Source organism: Canis lupus, chromosome 20 (genome assembly GCF_048164855.1).
Source record: "Canis lupus baileyi chromosome 20, mCanLup2.hap1, whole genome shotgun sequence".
NCBI lineage: Eukaryota > Metazoa > Chordata > Mammalia > Carnivora > Canidae > Canis > Canis lupus.
The window spans coordinates 4389639-4416685 of record NC_132857.1 but is presented as its reverse complement, the minus strand read 5'-3'; the positions used below and the strand labels follow the sequence as shown (position 1 = coordinate 4416685).

Genomic DNA, 27047 nt, shown 5'->3' with positions numbered 1-27047 from the left:
TATCCTTAGGGCTGCTCCTCTCCAACACTATGAGGTAGGCGGAGTTTGTATTCCGAAGTATCACTCTCTTTTTTTTTTTTTTTTGCACATTTTGCCCCTTGATCCACTCATTCTCTCCTGCCCTCCCACAGCCCTGCTCCTTCCTCTCCATCCATCCCTCACCCCCCTTCTCCCTCCTTCTCTTATCTAGGCAACAGTCCTTGCTTGTGCTCTGCTGCCAGAAAAACAGAGGATCAACTGATGCACATTAAGGGCTAAACGACTAGTGAGGTGAACATCTCTCAATAGCATGTGTGTTTTAAGAGGACATTTCTAAATCCAAGGGGGGACAAACATTATAATGGTGGAAATTCACAATCAAGCACAGAAGGGAGAAAATGAGGCTGTCATTGTTTCTGAAATCACAACACTAGTTATATCTGTTTGCCTCTCCTTGAAAGTCAGTAGAAACCTGTTTCTTGGTTCACATGTGTAATAGGTATCAATTTCCTTGCACATATTTACATGTGTCAGAAACATGTTTTGTTTCCCTTTTTCTTTTCTTTTCAAGCCTCCATTCCTCTGGGGCTGCAGGAATTTAATTTCAATTAATCTGGCTTTTCCCCTTCCACTTTCCCCTGGATTGCATCTAAATTTTGGAGACTTCCACAGTGCCACGTATTGGAGGGGACATCTGGTCCTCAGGATCACTCACCATCCATGCTGGCCTCCCCTGAGGTGTCCACCTTGCCATCTGCTCTTCAGTTACTGGTTCACCAGGTGGCTGCTGACTCATCCCTTGTGCCTGACCATGAGACTCTTTCACATCCAGCTCTCTCTTGGCTACTTGCAGGACCTCTTGGGCATATGGGTGTTCACTGTGTTGCCATACAAAAAAAAAAAAAAAAAAAATCAGAAATCTCCAAGAGGCTGTGCAAAATCGTTCCCCATTTTTTTTTTTTTTTACCAGTAACATAATCCTACCAGTGTCCCACACCTTGTTGGGGCATGAGAACAGCATTATTTTGTGGGGTCATGCTGTTCCTAGGCTCTAGCTGGGAACCTGGAATGCAGGTCCCTTCCTTCTTGAGGCAAAACGAACCAAAGTGGGGAAAGACGGCATCTGTCCTTCCTCCCCAGTCCTGCACCAGGCTGAACCCTGGAAAGGGGGCAAATGAATGTTTCTCAGGGACCTACCAGCCTCTAGTCCTTGGGGCTTTTTCCTAACTTCTTCCTCTCCATAGTTAATCAGTTATTTTTCTCTAATTTCCACTGGTATCTTTTTCTTGAGGCCAAACATGCAAAATGACTAAAGACAGGGAAAGTCCAAGGAATGCAAGAAAAAGGAGGACAGACTGATTTTATTTTAAAATATTCACCAAATTGTAAAATACTGTGCTAGCCCCTATGAGAGATATACAGTATTATAAAGCATAGGCTTTGCCAGCAAAAAAACTTATACACATAAATGTAATGTTAAATATGGACTCAGAAGTCACATGAATTTATGGGAAAAAAGAAGTCAGTTCATAATTGCCCCCACACTTTTCCTTTTTTTTTTTTTTTTTTTTCTTTTCTCATTTTTCCCTTTCAAGGAATGCCTCAGATGCCAGGGGGAATTTCTTAAAGTTAGAAGCTAAATAGAGTATTGACCAGACTCTATATCAACAAATATTCCTATAGCTTAAATCTGTGATTCAATTAGAAATATCAAAGTGTTACCATAGAATTTACTTACCCTGAGTGGTATTGGATACAAATGAATTCTAAGACTAAAGACTAAGACTAAGACCACGCTTAGAATTACAACGTCATTTGCCTTCTTTAAGATCTATTAGTTGGGAGACTTTATTTCTATTATAAAAAATTTAGAGCAGCAGCCACTCATTTTTAGGGCTGGTGTGGAAGATGATCTTATTAGCCAGGGTAAGTATAGCCAGCTGCTGTAACAACAATTTCTAGGTCTCCAGACCTTAGCACAGTGAAGGTGACTTTTCACTCCACAGTCCATTGTTCCCCAGAGTCATGTGGGGACCTAACCTCTGCCTTTATGCACAGCTCCCAAACTTATCCTGGGTGACACTGAGCCCACTAATGGGCACGAGGGGGCATGCAGGATTGTGCAGGAGGTCTTTATTGGCCTGCCTTGGAGGTACTACATGTTACTTCCTCTTATTTTTCACTGGCTGGAACTCATCACACACATTAGGTTCCATTTAATTGCAGAAGGATGGGAAATGTCATCGAGCTGTGGATCCAGGAGAAAAAGGCAATGGGGTTGGTGAGCCCATCATAGCTTCTCCGCCATATTTGTGAGCAAAACTCTGTGCCTGCAAAATGCTCCCTGGGACTAAAAGCCTTGTTAGCCAAGAGCCAGAACTGTTTAAAAGAAAAAAAAAAAAAAAGAGCCAGAACTGTTTCATATACAAAGAGAGCTGGAGTGTCAGAGAGGCATGATAGTTCTATCTGACCTCCCTCCCTCCCTTCCTCCTGCTCTGGCTTCCTCATCTCCACCCGCCTTCCTTGAGACAGTGGGTAGGCACATTAGAGCCTGCATCTGCACACTCGCTGCCACTGTACAGGTTTCTTCAGGAAGTAGAGGCAATAGCAGTCAGAAGTGGGCTTTTCTTCCAGGTGCTTGGCAGCACCCTGCCCCAGCTCAGAAAGCACAGCACATGGATAATCAGCACTAATCAATGTCAGCCTCGTCACTGGATGTTGGCAGAGGCTCAGCATGGCACTGAAGAGAAAGCCTGGTAGCTATGCTGGGCATGGGGGGTGGGGAAAGAATTAAGACCTACCTCGGAGCCTGGGTGGAGGACTGTCTGCGTGCCAGGAGGGCTCTGATGGAAGAGGTTTTGGTCTCTCCTGTGCTGTTAGCCAAGCCTGGGCCCTATAAAGTATTCGCCTGTTGACTGAAAGGGAATCATTCTGAGGCAGAAAAATGCCAACAGTGCTCCTGGGAATTGTGCTTTTGCTTTTTAGTGTCTAAGTGGCTTTAAGGAAATGGATTAACTTGGTATTTTCAAATGAGATATTCTTCACTTCCTGCCCTCAAATGCATCATGTATATAGGTAAGGCAGCCTTCTTCTGGAACAAGCCACCACCTCAGAACAGAGGGCTGGCACCTCCTTAATGGCAGTGACATTTTTATCAATGGATCAAGCTTGAGGAGCCGGTTGGTTTAGGCAGCCATCTTCTTACATTACACACACCACAAAAAAACTGGGGCCTGAGGAAAGGACATCTTAGCCAACCTTACCAAAAAAACAGTAAGGATATTTAGGTTATGGTCCAGGGAGAAGGGCCATCATCACCCAATAGAGGAACTGCGGATGGAGAATGAAGTCCTAGGTGAGGAGGATTACTGTATCTGATAAAGAATGTATAGTACACAGAACTCTGTTGTTCTTTCCTTTTTCCTTCTAGTAGGTTCTAAAACATAAGGTATTAAAATCTCCTTCCTAGGGCCTTTCAGCTAAAAGATAATCCATCTTCAGGGCACCTGGGTAGCTCAGTTGGTTGAGCTTCTAACTCCTGGTTTCGGCTCAAGTCCTGACGTCAGGATTGTGGGATCAGGTCACGTCCAGCTCTACACTGGGCAGGGAGTCTGCTTAGGATTCTCTCCTTAATAATCCATCTTCATCTCCACAAAGTCAGCAGGGTTGGATTATATGAAATTTGAGAGTATCTTCCCTCTGACATTTCTATACTGATAGGCTTCAAAAATATTCAATCCAACCAACTCTTCACTGCTACATACAATCTCATAACCCTTTTATTTACCAGAGCAGGTCAAGCTCATAATCATAGCTTTCCTCAGAGACGGCAGTTGTGCTGGATGTTGGCTCCAGAGAGATTCATTCTGAGTACCTCCCAGAACTCTGTCACCAACACCGTTTCCTGTCGGAGTGAGGTCAGGATCCTCAGAATTTTCTTCTGGAAAGATCTTTGCCCTATTCTGTCCAGCTCTGAAAATCAAATGAGATCCTGGGTCTCAGTTGTGAGGTTACAAACAGTTATAGTGGAGCTCTGGTAATATAGGTACATGTTTTCTCATATACTGTCAACCTGCCATGGAACCACATAATCATTTTTCTCTCGAGGATCTGTGTTTCCAAAAAAAGCCTAATTGCAAGATGTACACGAAATAAGCTTTTGATTTCTAAAGCAATTGTTTGGATCAGCTAAGTTTTTTCAGATTATAAAACTCTGAGATAAGGTCATCGCATGTCCTGACCACAGAAGGTCAAGGAAGTCTTTGTCATTTCTTTTTTTTTCCCCATTTTTTCATGCCCTCATCAATGATTTATTGTTGAACAGTACTATGGACCAGGAGATAAATCACACAGGAAAGAAGAATCTTGTTGCTGAAAGGTATTGAGGAAATACAGTGCTTTGAGATTGTTTTTAAATAATTGGAGGAATTAAGAGAATAATCAGGAATTATAAATTTGAATTCTGGCATGGGCACTGAACCAATGTAAGACTGCGTAAAGTTGGTTGACTATCCAAGTGTTTTCATTTTCCCATTCATATGTAAAGGCCTTAGGTAAAATGCACTAAAAATAAGCCAGATACTATTTCTAGTCCTGAAGTCATCCTGAACAGTATCTCCAGAATGGATATCGTCCTCAATGAAAATCAGGTGATTTGCTAAGATTAGAAGGGGAAATAAATCAGCTAAGTAATGCTTATGTCATTCACAAGAAACCAAAGTGAACATCAAGAGACGTTATGAAGGTAGGTGTTCCTATCCACATATAGCACTGGGAGCTAGTACTGCAGGTAGACTGTAGATGCAGTTACCCAGTTGAATATTTAAATACGTCCTTATTTGACTGTGCAATCACACAGCCAAATATATTCAAGGGTAGTTTCCTTTATAAGAAAAAAAAGACTAAATGAAATGCTCAAAGATGACATTAGCTCAATTTTATGTTTGAAAACTTAATTGCACCCAAGTGAGAAAATACAAAATTAAAGTTCTCACTGCAAGAATTGAGCCTTACAGCACCTCGTAACAAGAAGAGATTTTACCACACATGTTGGAACTCAATGAGATGTGTGTACTGAAACCTAGACTGGAAAACTGCCTGCAAACCCATTACTGCCCCTCTCCGAGAGTTTGAAGGGTAAGCCTTCTTTTGAGATTATACAGAGGTTTTATCTTGAGAGTTACACCTAGGATTTGCACCGTGGATTGCACCATCTAGTTAATGTCCTACTGGATAGTAACTCATATAATTTTATATAAAAACAATTTTGTCTTTCTGATCCCTCTATACTGTGTCTACCAAGACACCCCTATGAATTAAAAAAAATGAGACAAAGGCTATGTGAATGTTGGAAGTGAAACCTCAGGCCCTGTGGTCCTGCTTTATTATTAGAGCACATGAGTGACTAGAGAAGCCACTAACTGTGGTGACCTTCAACCCTTTTCATTGCTTCTGGTTTAAATTCTGATACATGTCTCTCCTTTGGAGACTTCTGGAGGCTTAGAAATACCTGATGTCGCTTCTTCACACCCAAACTAGCCCAGAAGAGCCTAGGTTCCTGTCTTCTTTCTGCAGTATTGTCTCCTGAGTTCCTGAGGTCAACTGGAGCTGTGGAAAATTGTTTACTGTCTTTCTGAAATGCCTTCTAGAATCCAGGAAAGAAGAAATGAGCTGTCTACTGAAATAGAGTCTGGAGACCTTTTGCCTAGAATTCCCCTGATGTGACTTAATCCCTTCCCACTGTTGTACACTTTAGGAGTACAGGCAATAAAGAAAGCAAGCATTGCCTGTGTCACTACCAAGGCCTGCTTGTCAATCTGTTCTTCAATCTAATTTTTTAAAAGATTTTATTTATTTACTTGACAGAGAAAGCGAGCAAGCACAAGCAGGGGGAGCCGCAGAGGGAGAGGAAGAAGCAGGCTCCCTGCTCAGCCAGATTCATATGACCTGAGCCGAAGGCAGAGCTTAACTGACTGAGCCACAGACACCTCTGTTCTTCAATCATTTATCCAACAAACTGTAACTATGAGTCTATCATAGTGCTAGTCTCTAGGACATTCAAAGATGATTAAGGTATTGTCCATACTCTAAAGGGGCTCACACTAGTTTGAGAGATGATGTTTGTACACATATATATTCATAAAAAATCAGCTAGAAAGCGATGGGTGCTATGGGAGAAACCCAAGTACCAGGAGGATTCAGATTTGAGAGGAGGCCTCAAGAAAGGAGTGGTGGTTGAGCTGGCCCTTGAAAGGGAAGAGTATGGCATGGGGAGCCACAAGATGCTGGTGCCACTGATAGGATGTCAGTAGATAAAGAGAAAAGACAGGGATTTGGGGGGTGGTTGTGGTGGGTGTGTGCTAAGGGCTGAGGCAGCAGGTAGGAGGTAAAGGAGAGATAATGCCACTGGTTCTGGACATGTTGAGTTTGAAATTGCAGTTGGAGATCCCAGTAGAGCGTTCCAGCAGGCAAAAAGAGCAGTCCTGAGAAAGTTTAAACTTGGGATCATGTCTGCACAAAGAGGCCTGTTGAGATATTGGATGTTGCTTAGGAACTGGAGCTAAGCCCTACAGCAAAGCAATTAACACTCAGCAACAGATACTAATGTCTTCGTTACTTGCAGGCAGGCCATATACCAAGACACGGAGAAATTCAGCTTTTTAGAAATCTGGGGAGACTCTTTCCTAGATTAGAGAAGTAAGGCCAGTCTCTGGTGAGTGGATCCTGGTGGAGCATTTCGGTATACTGAGCCCCATGAGTACATGATTATAAGCTCATCTGTCCCTTTAAAAAAAAAAAAAAAAAAGCTGCACTTTGCTCCTCATCCAGAACTGCTTGAGGTTGATGTCATGAGCACCCCTGTTTGCTTCTTGCTGTCTAGTGGGCCCCATCTTCTCAGAATGATGTAGATGCGTGTTCTAGCCTTTCTATGATTTGTCTACTGCTGTACTATTATAAGCATTATCGATCACGCAATCCATTAGGGCACCATTCACCATAAATAATTTATCCCTTCAGGCATGAGCTCGTCTCTGCCACAGATGCCATCAGCAAGAATTCCCTTCAGGAGTTTGGGCTGGGTGGGGAGGGGGGGCGGGGAACAACTGCATTGCAAATGTAGTTTAAACACGCAAGGCCCAGGGAGAAATAAAAATAATGACTGAGCAAACCTCGTGCCTGGAGACTGGATTCTACTGGGGATGGTCTGTCAAAGAGAGAACAGATCTGAAGTTTTCCAAGACCAGCACTGCACCCACAAAAAGCAAAAAAGCATGCTGTCCTGACAAATAGATATAAGGCTATCTTCCTAGCTGAGGGAATTTGTTTAGGCAGCACATCAATATTTGTTGAACACACCAGAGCAATGCTAAATGTTATAATTGCCAGGGACTGGCGAGGCTGAGGGAGGCGTAGAAACAGGCAGCAGAAGAAACAGTAGACATGGTCTTGTAACTGCATAGACTGGAAAATTCTATCAGTCAAATAGGAAAACGTGTGTAATTAAAACTATAAGATTTCTGACAAAAACAAAAGAGTGCAAGAGCATTAGAGCTCAGAGTGCATCTATAACTTGTGGAAGGACCGTCACAGTAACCAAGTGCTCAGGCCTCAGGCTTTAGGCAGGGTTGCAAAGGAAGAAGAGCCATATAGACAGAGAAGCGAGGAAGAGAGAGGTACTTCTAGCAGAGGAGGATGGATGTGCAAAAGTGTGAGGTTGGGAGCTCACGAATCGTGGATGCCAACCAACAGATCTCAGCTAGGGCAGAGAATCCGTGGTGTAAAATCTGAGAGTAACGAGTCAGGATGGCGGAAGGAGGCTGCTAGGTTGTGGTTTTCCCACACGACACTAGAGTCGGAGTGGCCCTTGGTAGGGTAGACAAGACCTGGGGAAATTTTTTCACCCTTTTTCCCTTTGAGCCCTTCTGTTTTGAGCTGTCTAGGACTTCCCAGCTACTGTAGGTCTTGTAGGAAAAAAGATAATTAAGCTTATTTATAATATGTTTATACATTTACCCTCTGAATTAGTCAGAGTCAAGACAAGAAAACCAGAGCCCAAGTCAGGTAGTTCATGAAAGGGAATCGATAGGGGAACTAGCCACAAATAGGTTGGAAGAAGTGAAGAGCTAACAGGAGCTGGTGAGGCCACGATTAGTAACAGCTAGAGCTGCAGAAACCAAGGGAGAAGAGCCTGGAGGACACGGAGCCATGGTCGAGCTGCCTGGTAGGAGCTGGGAGCACAGAGGAAACGCAGACAGGAAAGATACCACCTGAGGCTGAGAGAGGGGTGGGAGTTCCACTTCTCCCCCCCCCCTGCCCTCTGACTTCCTGCTAAGACCTCCCTTGGGCCTAACCTAAGTGGAAGCCAGTTGGTAAGGAAACCTAGAAAATACAATTTGGATACTTGTTGATATCAGTAGTGGAAGGGTAGGGAACAACAGGTATCCCCTTGATGATCAGTACAGTATTTGCAGATGACTCTCACAGGGAAGCAATGCCTCTCACACGCAAATGGACTTAAACTGGTGGAATTAAGCATCCAGTGAGGCAGTATTTAGGGACAAAATCTTATTAGAGACTGCAATTAACACTACTTGGTCCACCACCCGACCTATAGTAGAAGAGCTGAAATCAGAATCGTAGCTTAGCTGGGAAGTTGCTGAGGTCTCTCGGAGCCTGAGCTTCGTTCCACCATGACCGCCCTGGTTAGCTTTGGACAAGAATCAGCCAATACCTGTCTGCTCCAATGAGAGGGCTGCAGGCTCAGTGAAAGCTGAGCAGAAACTGATTGAAGACTATGGTTTCTGCTCCTCTGACTCAATTCCACAGGCGAAGTCTTAAGGCCTAGAACCCTCCAGTCTCTGGTTCCTTACAAAGGTCTGCTGATGTCATTTCTGGGACTCTGTTGTTCCTCAGAGGCCTCAGAGGAGCATTCTTGACTTGTCTGAGTCTCTTTGGCCTGATTTGATTAAAAGATTAAAGTATATACAAGTTTTACCAAGGGGGCTCACACAAAAGCATTCCAAGGCCCAATGGAGGCTCTTAGACACTGGGTCTCCCGTAGAAATCCTGTCCCCAAGGAGATGCTTCTGATTAACCTTTAGGGATCATGTGCTTTTACATTAAAGAGTCCAAATTTCAAATAATGGTCACAACTAGGGATGATATGAAGACAGACTCTGTTTTGTTTTATCCCCAGAAGTTAATGTTGATGTACATCACATTCATTTAGTAGAATTCACTTAATATGGATTGATCAACCACAGGGCAGATGGCCTCATAAGACATGATCCCTGCCCTATGCCAACTTAGTCAGGGCCAGGAAGAGGGAGTCAGATGCTTGTTGGTGGCAACCCAGGACTGTATAGGCAGCACACCGATTTTCAAGAGTGGGATATGATCACTGCATTGTTCATCTGTTTGGTACTATTGCTGCAATTCGCTGATTCTTAAACAGAGCTCGACAAAATAGGCTTGTTGTTAAGCCAGGCTGCTAATTGTGCTGGTAATTAAAAACTGGCTGTACTGGGTTTGGCCCATGTTCCCTACCTCGAAACCTTCCAAATCAGCGTTTGCCTTTCACAATGAGCAAAACACCTACTCTGTTTCCCCCACTCATTTTCAAAAACTTTCAAATGCCACTTAGCTGATGCTTTCACGGAGTCTGGAAGGACTTCTGGTATTTCATTGAGAAAGATGCCATGTGCACAGCAGTAAGCAGGGCTATATATAGCCAGGGACGACTGAGGGCGACTGCTGAGAATGCTCCAAGGAGCCAAGGGGATGACTGTGCTCGTGGCCTCATCTCATCCTCCTGCCAGGCTTCTTTGATGACGTCACATTCCGTTCAGAGTTTCTGGCTCTGGGAGCCTGAATGTCAATTCCTGGAGGCTGAGGGCCACGTGGTAGTCCACAGCTTGTAGGCTTGTTTGTGCATGCATGCTCATGCGTGCACATCCACTCAGAGTTGGTGCGTCATCTTCCTATATTTATCCAGTTGCTGTTTTACTGGCTCTGAGAAGCATCTGTAAAGAAAAAAAAAAAAAAACCAAAGCTGCCTCCTCCTGCTATGCAAGCTGTCTGAGCCCCAGAGACAGGCTCTACTGTCTCAATCATGTGTGTGCAAGTAGGGGTTGTGATTCCCCAGAGTGCCTGGGTCACTGAGGAGACACCCTCTCCCTCCTCCAGCAGGTTGAGAGCTTACAGTACAAGAGCATACAGCCTTTGTGCTCCAGCCGTGGCCCTGCTGTCCTTGCTCACTCCCAGTTAGGTCTGATTGGGAGAGGTACAATGTGAGCAGAATGAATACCTGGCTGGGGAAGGGGAGCTGGTCAGGCCTCTGGGGCAGGAAAAATTGGTACTAACAGCTGCAGTAAGGAATAAGGACCTGGAAAGTTATCATGAAATGTTATAGCTGAAAGGGATCACTGATATTGTCCACCTAAGACTGTTGTCTCATAGAGAAGGAAACTGAAGCCAAGCAAGTAGAGTCATCCAGCACTAAGGCTGACCCTGAAGTGCAGCACTTCTGGATGCCAGTGCAGTGACTTTCTATGACCCTCTACCCAGCAGCTGGAGCCTCAACTCACCTGCAGGCCATTCTCCAGCAAACATCATTCAAAATAGAAGACCCAAAGATGATATGCTGAAGACCATCCACAAGTTTTGTCCAAGGAAGCCCATTGACAGGTGTTGAGAAGCGTGTTGGTGAAGAGTAACTAGAAAGGTCATTGTAGGTCAGATCTCTGGCTTATGCCAAGGGCCACCTGCTAATATATCCCTGTCACCACTCTGTGCTTGAGCCATTGTCACGTTCTACTGTGTAGTCTGGCCACCTCCTAGGCACATCTTTTCAACAATTACCACTTTACACTTTGTGAACAATCTCAGCACCAGTGTCCACAGGATGACTCAGTCTAGAAATATCCAAATGGAAAAATCCAGAGTCTTGTGGGTGGTATAGTTGGTTAAGCCTCCGATTCTTGGTTTTGGTTTAGGTCATGATCTCAGGATTGAGTCCCACATCAGGCTCCATGCTCAGCATGGAATCTGCTTGAGAGTCTTTTGCTCTCCCTCTCCCTCCCCCTCTGTCCTTCCCCCATGCACACATGTGCTCGCTCGCTCTCTCAAGTAAATAAATAAAATATTTAAAAAAAAAACAGATCTAAATAAATCTGGGCTTCTTTGCCATTCCTTAAAGTCTGTTGCCTCATAATACCAAGAGAAAAATATAACCAATCTTTAAAATCTTGAAGAAATACAAAGATCTTTCCAAGAGAAAAATATATCCAATCTTTAAAATCTTGAAGAAAGACAAAGATCTTTATCAAAGCCTTTTTTGATATAAGAGAGAGTTACTCAGAAGTGCCTATTGAAAACTTGCTGCAAGTCACCTTCTCCATTCTGTTCTCCCCCAAATCTCACAGGTCAGAGAAGCTACTCAAATTTCTCTCTTCCTCTCTTGTAAAATCTCTAGCCCAAGCTGCCTCTCCTGTCACTCCCTCCTTCCCCCTCTCTTGCAATCCTTCTTGGATCTTGAATGTTTTCTTTCCTCTCTTAGGTGGTTCTATGACTTTTTCTACGTGGATCAAGTTATTTCTTTTCACTTTCTCCCAATTCTACTTTCTACCCGCTTTCCTGACTAGCACACCAGAGGCACATGAACTGAGCTACTAAGACAATAATTGTCCTTAAAACATGAGGAGAGGAATGGCTATAAATTCTTATACGTTCATCCTTGCTACATGAAATATCAAGTCAAATTGATGTGCAACGAGTTGTTCTTGGTTGGGTTCCTCCATTATTGAATTCCTAAAGTTCTGCAAATAATATAGTATTAATCAAAGACTCCCTCAATATGATGCATCCTTATTTTAAATAGGCTTCTGCTGCTTCTCAGACATGGAAAATAGCCAGCTTTTCCCCTTGACAGAAATGATTTTAGGATGCCATGGTGGGTGCATTCCCAGCTACCTAACTGCTGCCAGCTGGATTCATAGCTCCTATTTCATGAGGTTATGGTCAAACCTTAAATCAATCCCAGAGAACAATAAACCATTCAGGAACCTTCACTCTATGTGCAATAGACCTGTGTTCCTGTTTTACCTGAATAGGAACTCACTGCCAAAGCAGCAACCAGCATGCTCAGAGCATTCAACATAATTTCTGCCATTTGAGGGAATCCTTCCTTCTTCTTCCTTCTAGGAATCTGGCCATGGACCAAATGATGGGAATTTTCACCCCTTTGAAAGTGTTGGGAAGTGGCCACAACCCCTCTCTCACCCTGTTTACTCTCCCCTGAGGGCCAAGTAGTACCTTACCTGCTTGGTGAAGTCAGAAGGACGAGCAAGAAACTCAGCCTTTTCTTTCTCTTTCTTTTTTTGGATTTCCTTGTCAGAGGATGGGAGTTTTTGCTTACTTCCTGCCCCATGCATGGCAGTCAGGAAGGGGTCAGAGCTCACTTGCTCCTAAGGCCAGCTCTAAAGACCTAGCTCTCACTTTGTTCCAATGGAGGGACACAGTAGATGCAGCTCTTTTGCTCTACATCTATGTTCTACAGAGCTAGCCCTCAGAGTCGGACTGAGGAGTCCGACTGTGACCACAATGAAGTTCTACTCTTCGATCCAGATCTATCTTTCATAAAACATATTCTTAAAATCTTCATTTGTCTGATTTCTGCCATTGTTTCTCAGTAGCACTTGTGAAACCATAATATCTGCATTCAATTCAATTAAACTAATATTCAACTGCCTATTTCATACATACCCCTAGGGAGGGAGCACATTAACTCATTCCCTTATAATGAGTTAATCTATATCATGCAATTAACATTTCCCAATCATTCACCATGAGTGAGTCTAAAGCCAAGTGGAATGCTAGGACCATCCCAGGTAAGTTCCTAGGATGATATCAGGGGTGAGGATGAAGACATGCTCCATGATCCAACTTACAGCCTATGAAACTCCCCTCTCCTTCCGGTGAACCTGGACCTGTGTTGGTAGCAACACAGTTGCTAGGCTTGAGTGGTTGGCTCAGGATCGCAACTTGAATTTATCCTTTCTGCACCTCAACCATAAGACTGTGGGCTAGTAAACTCTTTTTTTCCTAAGAAAAGATTCCTTGTCTGGGAAATTAGAACAATATCTCTTATCATTGTGGGAATGAGAGAATTGTGTAATGATCTTAGAATAATGCCTGGCAAGTAATAAGCCCTCAATAAATGTTAGTGATCAGCAGTAGTAGTAGTAATAAAATATTTTTCTATCACCAAAAATATCCCATCAGGATGCATCTTTAGAATGTGTCAATGAAAAAAAAAAGTGCTTTGCTTTTAAAATAATCGTTTTATAAATATTTTAGAATGAATATTTTAGTGAGAAACAGGTATATCGCTTTCTAGCAAATACGAATGGGAATTTGCTTGCTGAAAAACAGAAATACCATTTTTATCACTTTCCCCACCCAGAGCATCTCAAGGAACATTTCTTAGCTGCTTTTATCCAGACACATGTCAGACCTAAGATGTAGTGACAACTGCCTCCTGAAAGTCTTGACATGGGCCCCTAAGTGGGGGCATTTCTAATTTTGAAATGAGCTATGTGGTTCAAAGCTCCATGCTTTCCAACAAGTAGATGATTGATAAGACTTTCTCGTCCACTGATCAAGCTTGGTAAAAAGGAAAAACAGGAACTAAAAATACCATTTATGTTTGAACTAGGGGCACTGAAAGTAAAAGGAGACCCAGATTTACATACGTGATTACATAATTATATATTTAACTAGTAGTTTGGAGTAAAATTGTCCTTAAATCTAGGGATTTTTGTTGTTTGATCCCATAAACTTGTAGTTGTTATTACCACAGAGCTGAATTTTCTTAAAGATTTTATTTATTTATTCATGAGAGACACAGAGAGAGGGAGAGACATAGAGAGAAGCAGCTCGCTATGGGGAGCCCAATGTGGGACTCAATCTCAGAACCCCGGGATCACATCCTGAGCCCTGAGACGAAGGCAGACGCTCAACCACTGAGCCACCCAGGCAGGCATCCCTGAGCTGAATGGTTTTTTGCTGATGACTTTTTTAATTCAAGGTACTGGTCATTATACCATCTAGACATTTTGCAACCTATAGAACTACCAAGAAAGAAATTCATTTGGATGTTGTATCAGCCTTCATATGGATTCTCTGTAAAACTGAGATGACATGTTATATTAACTAAGTAAAGGTGATGTAATAAATTTAGGTTCTATTCCTCCCTTCCAGCTGGCATGCCCAGGTGACAGTCTCCTTAGAGTACCTCCCGATGAGTCCTTCCTCCATCTCTTCATGCCAGGAGATCCTCATGTCATTCAATGTATTTGTCATAAATTATTGCATTTCTACTTGAACAAATAAATAGTCACTAACCTGAAGTTTCCCCTGCAAGCAAAAAGTTACCAAACTGGAAATGTGGATTTTAAACTTAGCATATGAGCTAATGTGGAGAGTAAGAACAGAAAATTCATCTGTTTTATTGCAAATCTTCCATCTGCACCTAAGAAATAGGCTTCTCAGGTCCAAGTGCCTAAGCTAGTATCCTGGGAGATGCGACCATTAAATTTAAGACTCTTACTAATTTATAAAGTAAAGCCAAGGAAAAAGCAGTAAGTCATCCTTTCATGAAAGAATTGGGTCCCATTCTATATGTATTTTTGGGATTCTAGTGCTTTCCATGAGTGAGAACTCAGCCCCATAATAGAAGACCTATATATCAGAGGATAACAAAATATCCCGGGCCGATTCTCTCCTGTGTATGAATCTCAAGGGGACAGGGAAGCAAGAGCAACAAGTGTAGAAGTTGACAGGGAACCTCGATGGAGTCGCCAGGGTCAGGAGCAATCAGAAGTTGGTCTCAGAAGACAATGAGATGACCAGGGCCAGAAGGGCCACTGGGACCTGCGACTCTGTATCCATGAATGTCCCTCCAGTTCTCCAGGAGGCATGGTTATATGGCTGCTGAGTTGGTTCCTTGCCATTTTTTTTGCTATCCCGTCTATTCTCACAATAACCCCCTACCACCAAGTAAGTCTGAGTCCCTTGAACCCAAGAGAATCAAACACTGGATCATACTTGCTATCAAGAATCGGAGCGTTAGCTGGCAAGTCGGTGTCCCTGTAGTAGGCTGGGACTCCTGTGTAAATTACCTGGTTCTTGGACCCCAAGGATCACCTAAAGGATGTGATAGTCTCTCTTCTCAGTGAGTGAAATAATAAAAATGCAAATCTTCCCCTGGATGTCAACAGACATTCCTTTTCTAGGGGGAAGTGACCTTTGAGTAATGGTACAGAGTAGTAGGCTGTAGCTTCAATATTTTAGAAGGGGGAGAGCCTGGTTAACAATATCTGACATTCACTGCGTGCCTCCCCAGGTTCTGCACTCCATTACCTAATCTGATCCTCACAGTAGGCCTTTGTGTATCTTCACAACTAACCGGAGGTCACATAACGAGGAAGTGGCAAAACTGGGATTCAAACTCAGTGTCACTTCCAGAGCTTGAGCCTCTAGCCAATGTGCTGTAATAGGAACAAACTCTCAAAAATATTTCATCCTGGGACGCCCAGGGGGCTCAGCGGTGGAGTGTCTGCCTTTGGCTCAGAGCGTGATCCCCGGGTCCCCGGATCGAGTCCCGCGTCGGGCTCCCTGCATGGAGCCTGCTTCTCCCTCTGCCTGTGTCTCTGCCTGTGTTTCTGTGTCTCTCATGAATAAATAAATAAAATCTTTAAAAAATGTATTTCATCCTGTCTCTGGACATCTTCAGTTTCCAGTAATGTCTCTCATTAGCAGGTCTAAGTAGTAGCCCACACCCAGCCTCTTGGGCAGCAAACAGGCCCTCTCAGTGTGTCTACAGTGACACCCACACTGGCTGGTAAAATTTCGCTGATTTTCTGTGCTCCACTGATAAATCACAAGGGATAACCTTCTGTCTGCATGCTCTTTGAACACTTTAACCTAGATTTTTAGAAGTTTCTACTTTACCTGCTTCTTGCTTTTTGCTTCAGCTTCCAAGAGATTCCTGGTCTCAGGCCTTTCTCCCCACCAGGGGAGAGCCGAAGTGCGGTAACATGATTGTATTAGACATCAGAAACAGGCACCACATGTGCAGCAGCTTCAAGATACCAGGCTACTGGGAGCCTTTTGTGGTGGTGAAACATTGCCCAAACTAAGAAAATGAGTCCCACCATCAGGTCTCTTAATTGTGTTTCTCCACAAGGGCATCTGACAGCAGCTCTGGAAAACGTCAGACAAAATGCACTATCCCCTCAACGCTCAGACCCAGCGAGCCGTGGTCTCACCGGCAGGAGCACCAGCTAGGAACACCTGTCTCTGCTGTGGTGATGTCAAGGACCTCTCATCCATACACCAGCACCAGCTCCTCAGTCCAAAGAACGAAACAGAGAGAACTGCGGTAACTGTCTCAATTGTTCACTTTGGGGACATTTTCATGCAGATGTCTATTTGTGTTTCATAGAATCCCTCTTACAACCTCGGTAGGAGGCAGGGTCAGAAGGAGGACAGTTTCCCAAGTCAATAGCCACTTCCCGAGGAGGAAATCCACGGATTTTTTTTTTCTCTCCTGGCTACAGAGTCACAAATATTCCTTAAAAATTATTTATTATTTAAATTCAGTTAACATATAGTGTATTATTAGTCTCAGGGGTAGAATTTAGTGATTCATCGGTTGCATCTAACACTCCTTGGTGCTTATCACATCAAGTGCCCTCCTTAATGCCCAACACCCAATTACCCCCAACCCCCCCCCACCTCCTCTCCAACAAATATTCTTTAGTTGTTTGTAATGCAAATAACGGCAACCATTTCAATTTATGCATATAGCACTCTGTGTTTTCCCAGAAACAGGTTTGCTTTTATGTGAACCTTTCTAGGAACATATCTCCCACTTAAAAGAGTCAAATTGTGCCTTTGTTTCAGTGTCTTAATTGAAAACAAAATGCACAAAAACCAGGAGAGGAAAACAGGGATTCTCAGCCAAGTGCTAGGCAAGGGGAGCTACTGTGGGGGAGGAGTGGTTGTCAGAACACCTGGGGGATTTATTCAAAGTGGCTTTCTGGGCAGGCTCTACACCCTACCCCACCTCACCCTAGAAGGAATCATCAGAATTGGAGGCACTTTGAAGCCCTCAGATGCACCTGAGTGGAAAACAAATCTTTAGTTACTAGAATCCAAAACATTTTCAACAAAACAGAATGGTAACCAGTTCCCTGGGAACTGAATCCTTTAATAGCAGGCATGATTCTCAGTCTACAAATTAAGATGTGCAAACAATATTAAATCTCTATTTTCTAGAAGTGTACTATATTGACTTTGAACTCCAATCTCCCCAAACTTGTGCGAAAATATAATCTCTATGATTACTGAGTCCACCCCCTTCCCTCAAGATCATGTAGGGTGTCTAGCATATTCTGCTGTATGAAGTTATGGATGGAGGTAGAGAACTCTGGTATTTGTCATCTGTCCCACAAGTTTCCACTAAGATTTCCATTGTTTTTGGTCCTAAGGGCTTTTCAGGACTGGTGCCACTCTATGCTTCCAAGTCACACCTAAGACAGGGGAATCTTTTGTGAGGTAGTTGAGGGGACTTGTCTGCCTAGGTAGCTCTTCCTCCACAGGTTCCTGTAGCTCCTGTTCCAGTTCTATTCCAGATGTTCCTTGATCTCCAGTCCTAGTCAGGAACTACTCTCTAATCTGTCCTTTTGTTAATCCTCTTTGCTTCTTATAAACCTTAATGCTCTTCTTTCCCTGCAAACCTTCTAAATTCTACTACAGGCTCAGGACTCTGGTAACAAAACCCATAAATCCTTGGAAGTTACTTCTCCTTTCTGTCCCACCACATGACTCCCCCCACTACTACCACCAATCTCCCAACCTTGAGGCATTTGAGCTCCAAGTTTGAGTAATAGAAACATACAGAAAAAAAGAAAAAATATATAGAGATGCAACTAAGCAACCCAAAATATTCCATCACATTTTTATACTCTCTTCACTGGTGATTCCCAGTTCTAGTTTCCAAATATTCCCAGAAAGATGTCTTTAGGTTATAAAAATCTTCCAAAACTTTTCTTTTTATTTATGTATTAATTAAGATTTTATTTACTTATTTATGAGAGATACAGAGAGAGGTAGAGAGAGGCAGAGACGGGAGAAGCAGGCTCCATGCAAGGAGCCCGATATGGGATTCTATCCCGGGACTCCGGGATCGCAACCTGAGCCAAAGGAAGACGCTCAACCACTGAGCCACCCAGGTTCCCCTCCTCTAAAACTTTTAAAATCAAGTTAATGCTGATGACATTTAAATTTATTTTTCATCATAAGTGTAGTTCTTAATCCCCATCACCTATTTCACCCATTCCCGTAACCCTCTCTCCTCTGGTAACCATCAGTTTGTTCTCTATAATTAAGAATCTGTTTTTTGGTTTGTCTCTTCTTCTCTTTTTCCCTTTGCTTGTTTGTTTTGTTTCTTAAATTTCACATATGAGTGATATCATACAGTATTTGTCTTTCTTTGACTTATTTCACTTAGCAGAATACTCTCTAGCTCCAACCATGTCATTACAAATGGCAAGATATCATTCTTCTTTGTGGCTGAATAATATTCCATGTATATAACACATCTTCTTTACCCATTCATCTATCGATGGATGTGGATTGCTTCTATATTTTGGCTATTGTAAATAATGCTGCAATAAACATAGGGATACAGCTATCCCTTGAATTAGGGTTTTTGTATTTTTGGGTAAATATCCAGTAGTGTGGTTAACTGGATCATAGGGTAGTTCTATTTTTAATTTTTTGAGGAAGCTTCATATTGTTTTCCATAATGGCTGTACCAGTTTGCATTCCTACCAACAGTGCAAGAGGGTTTCTTTTTCTCCACAGACTTGTCAACACTTGTTTGTGGTTTTTTTTTTTTTTTTTTTTTTTTAGCCATTCTGACAAGTGTGAGCTAATATATCATGGTATTTTTGATTTGCATTTCCTTGATGATGAGTGATACTGAGCATCTTTTCATGTGTTTGTTGAAATCTGTATGTCTTCTTTGGAGAAATGTCTGTTCATGTCTTCCCATTTTTAATTTGGACTATTTGTTTTGTGGGGGTTGAGTTATATCAGTTCTTTATATATTTTGGATGCCATTTGCAAATAAATATCTTCTCCCATTCAGTAGGTTTCCTTTTAGTTTTGTTGATTATTTCCTTCACTGAGCAGAAAAGTTTCCTTCACTTTTTATTTTGATGTAGTCCCAAAAGTTTGTTTTTGCTTTTGTTTCCTTTGCCTCAGGAGACATATCTAGAAAAGTGTTGCCATGGCCAATGTCAGACAGATTACTGCCTGAGTCCTCTTCAAGGATTTTTATGGTTTCAGGTCACACATTTAGGTCTTTAATCCATTCTGAGTTTATTTTTGTGTATGGTAAAAGAAAGGTGGTCCAGTTTCATTCTTCTCATGTGGCTGTCCAGTTTTCCCAACACTATTTGTTAGAGACTGTCTTTTTTGCATTGTAAATTCATTCCTCGTTTGTTGAGGATTAATTGACCATAAAACTGTGGGTTTGTATCTGGGTTTTCTATTCTATTCCATTGATTTATGTATCTATTTTTAGACCAATACCATACTGCTTTAATTATGACCGCTTTGTAATATAATGTGAAGTGTGGAATTGTGATACCTCCAGTTTTGTTTTTCTTTTTCAAGATTGCTTTGGCTAGTCAAGGTCCTTTGTGATTTCATATAAATTTTAGGATTATTTTTTTCTGGTTCTGTAAAAAATGCTATTGGTATTTGATAGGAATTGCATTAAGTCTGTATAGACATTTTAACAACATTTGTTCTTCCAATCCATGAGCATGGAAATGTCTTTCTGTTCCCTTGTGTTGTCTTGAATTTCTTTCATCAGTGTTTTATAGTTTTCGAAGTACAGGTTTTTCACCTTTTTGGTTAAGTTTATTCCTAGATATTTATTGTCTTTGGTGCAATTGTAAATGGGATTATTTTCTTAATTTTACTTTCTGCTGCTTCATTATTAGCATATAGGAATGCAACAGATTGCCATACTCTGATTTTGTGTCCTCCAACTTCACTAAATTCATTTATCAGTTCTAGGAGTTTTTTGTGGAGTCTTTAGGGTTTTCAATATATAATATTATGTCATCTGCAAATAGTGAGAGTTTTACCGATTTGGGTGCCTTTTATTTCTTTATGTTGCCCAATTGCTATGGCTAGGACTTCTAATACTATGTGGAATAAAAATTGGTGAGAGTGGACATCTTATTTTGTTCCTGGCCTTAGCAGGAAAGCTCTTAGTTTTTCTACCATCGAGTACTGTGTTGGCTATGGGTTTTTCATATAAGGCCTTTATTATATTTGAGATATGTTCCCTGAAGACCTACTTTGCAGAGGGTTTTATCATGAATGGATGTTGTACTTGTCTGCATCTATTGAAAGGATCATATGGTTTTTATTCTTTCTCTTATTGATGTGACATATCATGCTGACTGTTTTGTGAATATTGAAAAACCCCTACATCCTGAGAATAAATCCCACTTAAATGTGGTGTATTTTTTTAATGTATCTTTGGGTTTGATTGTGCTAATATTTTGTTGAGGATTTTTGCATTTATATTCATGAGAGATAATTGGCCTGTAGTTCTCTCTTTTTTGTGTGTGGTGTCTTTATCTGGTTTTGGAATCAGTGATACTGGCCTCATAGAACTATTTTGCAAGTTTTCCTTCCTCTTTTAGTTTTTAGAATTCTAAATTCAATTTTTAAAATTTTTTTAAATTTTATTTTTAAGTGATCTCTGTACCCAACATAGAACTCGAACTCACAACCCTGAGATCCAGAGTTGGTCTACTGACTGAGCCAGCCAGGCACCCCTAGAATGTTAAATTAAAACATGACTAACGGTTGTGGTTAGAGTCAGAGATTTAAGAGCTGAACAAAAGCATTGTTCCTACCCTTACAATAAGAAGAAAAAACCGAATAAGCTTCAAATTAACAACTTTTCTTATACCTAAGAGAACGAATATTGCAGGCAAATAACTAACTTAAAATGGAGAAAAAGAAAAAGGCTTACAGGAAGAAACAGGATTCAAGCATTTGCTTACTTGAGACAGATGCTGTCGAATCCCATAAAAGCTGATAAGAAGATTAAACTAGAAATGTTTAAAGAATTGCTAAAGGCCAAGTGTGGGCTAGCATGAGAGTGCGAAGCCCCAGGGGGCTGCAGACATAGGATGCTTAATGCCCTCCTGCAGATTTTTCCTCTGGGAACACCAGGTGCTCACAGGGAAAATCCTAAGAAAATGTCCTGTAAGGTGCCAGCTGGGGAAGGAGAACAGCAGCCGTTGTCCACTGCCCAAGTATCACCCTGATACATCTTTATGTTCTCGCCCCAAAACCCTTAATCTGCAGCAGGAAGAGGATCATGGTATAGACTGTGAGAGTATCGGTAGAAACTGACTCTAGCTAGAAGAGGAGAATAGGAGGGGAAAGAAGTTTCTTCACTGGGGGAGGGGCAAGAATAATTACTAGGCCAGCACTACAGCTGGAGAAGGGGCAGGAACACCTGAGACCCAGGTTTCCAGTGTCTGTCTAAGACCAAGGCTTCATGAGAACAAAAGAGGTCAACACTTCCTCATCCACTACCACCATGCTAGTAAGAGTTGCAGTGTGTAACATAGCTGAGAGAGCTACAAGGTACAGACCTTCTCTGAGAATCAGCCTAAATGAATATCCCAAACTCTCATAGCAAAGGCCTAGCAAAAGGAAAATCTTGCTCCTCTCTGAGCATAAAAAATGTTGTTTTAGTATCTATTGTCATATACTGTATGTTCACCTTTCAACAAAAAAAAAGTACACAGCATACAAAAGGGCAGGAAAAAACATAGTATGGAAAGATAAGGCAATCAACAGAACCAGAATCAGACATATGTTGAATTTATCAGACAAGGAATTTAAGATTACTATGATTCATATGTTAAAGATTCTAATGGGAAAAGTAAATAAGATGCACAGATAATTTTAGTAAAGAGATAGAAATGGTAAAAAAAATCAAATGCAAAGCTAGAAATCAAAAACACAGTAACAGAGATGAAGATTATCTTTGAGAGGCTCATTAGTAGACTTGACATAGTCAAGGAAAGAATCAATGAAGTTGAATATACATCAATAAAATGTACCCAAACTGAAACACAAGGAGAAAAAACTTGGAAAATAGACCAAGGTTTCAGAGGTATGGGACAATATCAGACAGTCTAACATATACATAATTTAGAATCTTGAAGGAAGAAAAAGAGAGAATGGACGTAAAAAATATTCAAGAAACAATGGCTGAGAATTTTCTAAATTAGTAGCAAACACCAGACCTCAGATCCAAGAGGTTTAGAGATCCCCCAGAAAAATATGAAAACAAAACAAATAAAATAACCAAACAAAAACTCTAAGACATATTAAAAGACAAAGAAAATCTCGACAGAAGCCAGAAGGAAAAAGACATTACCTATAGAGGAATAAAGATAAGAATTACAGCAGACTTCTTGTAAAAAACTATAAAATAGAATGATATCTTCAATGTGATGAAGGAGGAAAAAAATGTCAATTCAGAATTCTACATTCAGGAGAAATGTCCTAAAGTATATTTCTATACTAGACATCAATAAAGGCTTTGTGAGAGAAACAAAAATGTAAGGACCTACCGATAAGCAGCAGACCCACCTTATCAGAAATATTGAAAGCCATTCTTCAAGGTAGGAAAAAATGACATACATCAAAATATTAGATCTGCACCAAGAAATAAAGAGTATCAGAAATGGAATACATGAAGGGCTTACAAAATCATTTTTGTCTTATTTTAATTGCTCTAACAAATAACTATTTAAAGCAATAGTATTAACAAGTTGTATATTTATAGCATATGTAAAAGTAAAATTATGAGAACAATGGCACGTGAGAGGGAGAGAAGAACTGGAAATAAACTTAGAGTTTTTGAACTACATGGGTATCAAGACAGTATTATTTGAAGATGGATTCAGATTTTGTAAAATTTTATTATATAGCCTAGGGCAACCATTAAAAAAGTTTTTAAAGGTTGAATTAAATCCAGAGAAGACAGAGAAGATAAAAAGAAATAAATAACAAGTGAAACAAAAAAACTGCCAGTAAGATGGCAGATTTTAATCCAATCATATCAATAATCATCTTTAATGTGAACAGTCTAAACACACAAGTTAAAAAGACAGAAATGATCAGAATTAAATTTAAAAAAAAAAAAACACCTGGATTCAACTTTATGCAGTCTATGAGAGACCACTTTAAATAAAAAGGCTTATTTAGTTTAAAAATAAAAGGATGGAGAAAGATACATCACACAAACACTAACAAAGTATTTGCATTAATTTTAGACAAAGCAGACTACACAACAAGGAATATTATCAGAGATAAAAGATGATATTACATTATGAAAAAGAAGTCAGGGATCCCTGGGTGGCGCAGCGGTTTGGCGCCTGCCTTTGGCCCAGGGCGCGATCCTGGAGACCTAGGATCAAATCCCACATCAGGCTCCCGGTGCATGGAGCCTGCTTCTCCCTCTGCCTGTGTCTCTGCCTCTCTCTCTCTCTCTGTGACTATCATAAATAAATAAAAAAAAAAAATTTAAAAAAAATAAAAAATAAATAAAAATAAATAAAAAAAAGAAAAAGAAGTCAATTATCCAAGAAAATATAATAATCTTGAATGTGTATGCACCCAACAACAAACTTCAAAACACATGAGGCAAAAATAGGCAGACCTTAAATGAAATAGACAGATCTACAATTTTAGATGGAGACTTCAACACCTCTCAAAAATTGATAGAAGTAGGCAGAAAATCAGTAGAAAGAAAATCAGCAGAGCAACGCCATCAACTAACTTGTCCCACTTGACATTTATAGAGCACTAAATCAGCAGCAAAATACAAATTCTTCTCAAGTGCACAGAGAATATTCTTAGCCATAAAAAAACTTTCACAATTTAAAAAAATGAAAAATATGAAGTATAATCTCAAACCTTATGGAATTGATAATAATAGATAATAATATCAAGATATCTGGTAAATATCCAAATATTTGGAAATTAAGCAATACATGTCTAAATAATGCATGAGTCAAAGATTAAGCCTTTAGGGAAATTTAAAGTATTTTGAAATAAAAGAAAAAAATATATATTAAAAATTTGTAGGATGCAATTAAAGCATCTTTAAGTGGAAATTTATATTTAAATGCTTATACTAGAAAAGAGCAATAGAAAGACCTGAACTCAGCAATGTATTCTCCCATCTTAAGACATTAAAGGAAGCGAAATTAAGTCTAAAGCAAGCAGATGAAAAAAGGGAATAAGAAAATAATATAGACCAGAGAACAATGAAATTGAACACAGAAAACCAAAAGCTGATTCTCTGATAAAGTCATAAAATCAGTAAGCCTCTGGTCCAGTTTCCCCTCAAAAAGAGAAAGACACAATTTACCAGTATCAGGAATGAACTGATCGCATAGGTATTAAAATATATAAGGGAATACTACAAACAAGTCCATGTTCATAAATTCATCAGCTTAGGTAAGATGGACCAATTCCTTGCAAGGCCCAAGATTCACTCAAGAATAAATACTTAAACCAAGTAGTCCCACATCTATTAAAGAAATTGAATTTGTAGTTTAAAACTTCCAAAAAGAAAACCCAAATGATTTCACTAGTGAATTCTATAAAACACGTAAGAAAGAAATGATGACAATTATACACCATATCTTTCAGAATACAGAAGAGAAAGGAATATTTCCCAGTTCATTTTATGAAGTCAGCATTAGTTTAAGACCCAAACCAGAGTGTATATTGCAAGAAAACTATAAACCAAGATAGATCACAAATATAAAGTCAAAAAATTTCAACAAAATATTAGCAAACTGAATCTCGTGATATATATAAAAAAGATAATACATGACCCATTGAGATTTATCCCAGACCCTAGGAATACAATAATTACAAAGATACAAGGTTGGTTCAAATTTAAAAAAAAATCAATATAATTTACCATGTTAACAACCATATCTATCTAACTACCTATCATCTATCTATCTATCTATCTATCTATCATCTATCTATCTCTATTCAGTAGAAGCAAAAACAAAATTTAATATCCATGCATGAAAAAACTCAACAAATTAAGAATAGAAAGGAACTTTCTTAAACTTATATAGGAAATCTATTAAAAACCTTCAGCCAACACTATACTTAAGGGTAAAATATTGAATGCTTTTCCTCCTAGTTTAGGAATAAGACAAGGAATCCATTCTCACTCTACTTATTCAACATCATACTGGAAGTTATAGCCAGTGAAATAAGCTAAGAAAAAGAAATAAAAGGCATATGGATTTGAAAGGAAAAAGATAAGATTGCCTTTATTTGAAGACAAGATGGTTGTCAATGTAGATAATTCCCAAGATCTAAAAAACACTCCTGAAACGAGTAAGTTTTAAAAGGTCAATACACAAAAGTCAATCATATTCCTATCTTCTGGCAATGAATAATTAGAATGTGATATTAAGAAACGAGATCAATACAATTGTAACAAAAAAGTTAAGTACCTAAGTATGCACTTAACAAAAGATGTAGAAAGGATGCTAAAAACTATACTGATGAAATATATTAAAGAAAATATATTGAGAAATATACGGTGTTCGGGGTTTGGAAGCATCAACATTATTAAGAGGTCATTTCTCCCCAAGTTGATCTTACAGATTCAATGCAAACTCAATAAAAGTCCCAGTAGGTTGTTTATAGATAATGACAAACCAATTCTATAATTTAGATGGAAAGGCAAAGGGCTTAGAATAGCCAAAACAACTCTGAAAAAGTGGGAGGACTCACACTATGGGATTTTAAGACTTACTATAAAGCTCTAATAGTCAAGAGAGTATTGTATTGACTAATGGATTCATGCATAGAACAATGGAACACAATAGAGAAATCACACATGGACCCAGAGAAATACAGACGACTGATTTTGCACAAAAGTGTCAGGGCAATGCAATGGACATTCGAGAATCCTTTCAACAACTGATGCTGAAACAACTGGACATACATATAAAAAACAAAACAGAATAAAACAAACAAAAACCCTCTACGTATATTTCACATCTTGAAGAAAATTTAACTAAAGATAGATCATATACCTGAATGTAAAACTGTAAATGTCTAAAAGAAAACCTGGCAGAAAGTTTGAATGACCTGGAGTTTGGCAATGAGTTTTTAGATACAATTCTAAAAGCACAATCTACAAAACAAAAAACTGATGAATTGGACTTTATTGAAACTGAAATCTTGGCTCTGCCAAAGGCACATTCTGGGAAAAAAATATTTACGAATCACATATCTGACAAAAACTTGTATACAGAATTGATAACATCTTAAAACTCAACAATAGGAAAACAAACAACCCATTTTTTAAATAGCAAAAGAGATGAGCACATATTTCACCAAGAAGATATTAATGGAAAATGAGAGATGCTCAACATCATTTGTTACCAAGAAAATGTAAATGAAAACCATGTTGTGATAGCGCTGCAAACTTATTAGAATTTTTTTTTTTAAGATTTCATTCATTTATTCCTGAGAGACACAGAGAGAAGCAGAGACACAGAGGGAGAAGCAGGCTCCATGCAGGGAGCCCGATGTGGGACTCGATGTGGGACTCGATGTGGAACTCGATCCTAGGACTACAGGATTACGCCCTGAGCCAAAGGCAAATGCTCAACCGCTGAGCCACCCAGGTGTCCCTTTATTAGATTTGTTAAAGTGAAAAAACCCTGACAGTACCAAATTCTGGTAAAGAGGTAGAACAACAGGAACACTCATTCATTGCAGGTGAGAATGGAAAACAACAGTACAACCATATTGGAAGACAGTTTGGTTATTTTTCATCAAGGTAAGTATATACTTCCAACATGACCCGGAAATTCTACTACTAGATATTTCAATTCCAAATG

The 27047-nt window shown here is 40.2% G+C and overlaps 1 protein-coding gene across 6 annotated transcripts in view; it reads right to left on the bottom strand.

The window, feature by feature from the left end:
• Positions 1 to 27047, bottom strand: part of LOC140611630 (uncharacterized) — a 131635-nt gene that overhangs the window by 60617 nt on the left and 43971 nt on the right. For all 6 annotated transcript variants that reach the window (XR_012012726.1, XM_072788309.1, XM_072788308.1 and 3 more), the window contains exons 5-8: positions 8711 to 10001; positions 3767 to 3951; positions 2781 to 2894; positions 695 to 857 (exon numbers count right to left, since the gene is read on the bottom strand). The gene's annotated coding sequence lies outside the window, so the exon portion shown is untranslated. The remainder of the gene's footprint in view (positions 1 to 694; positions 858 to 2780; positions 2895 to 3766; positions 3952 to 8710; positions 10002 to 27047) is intronic.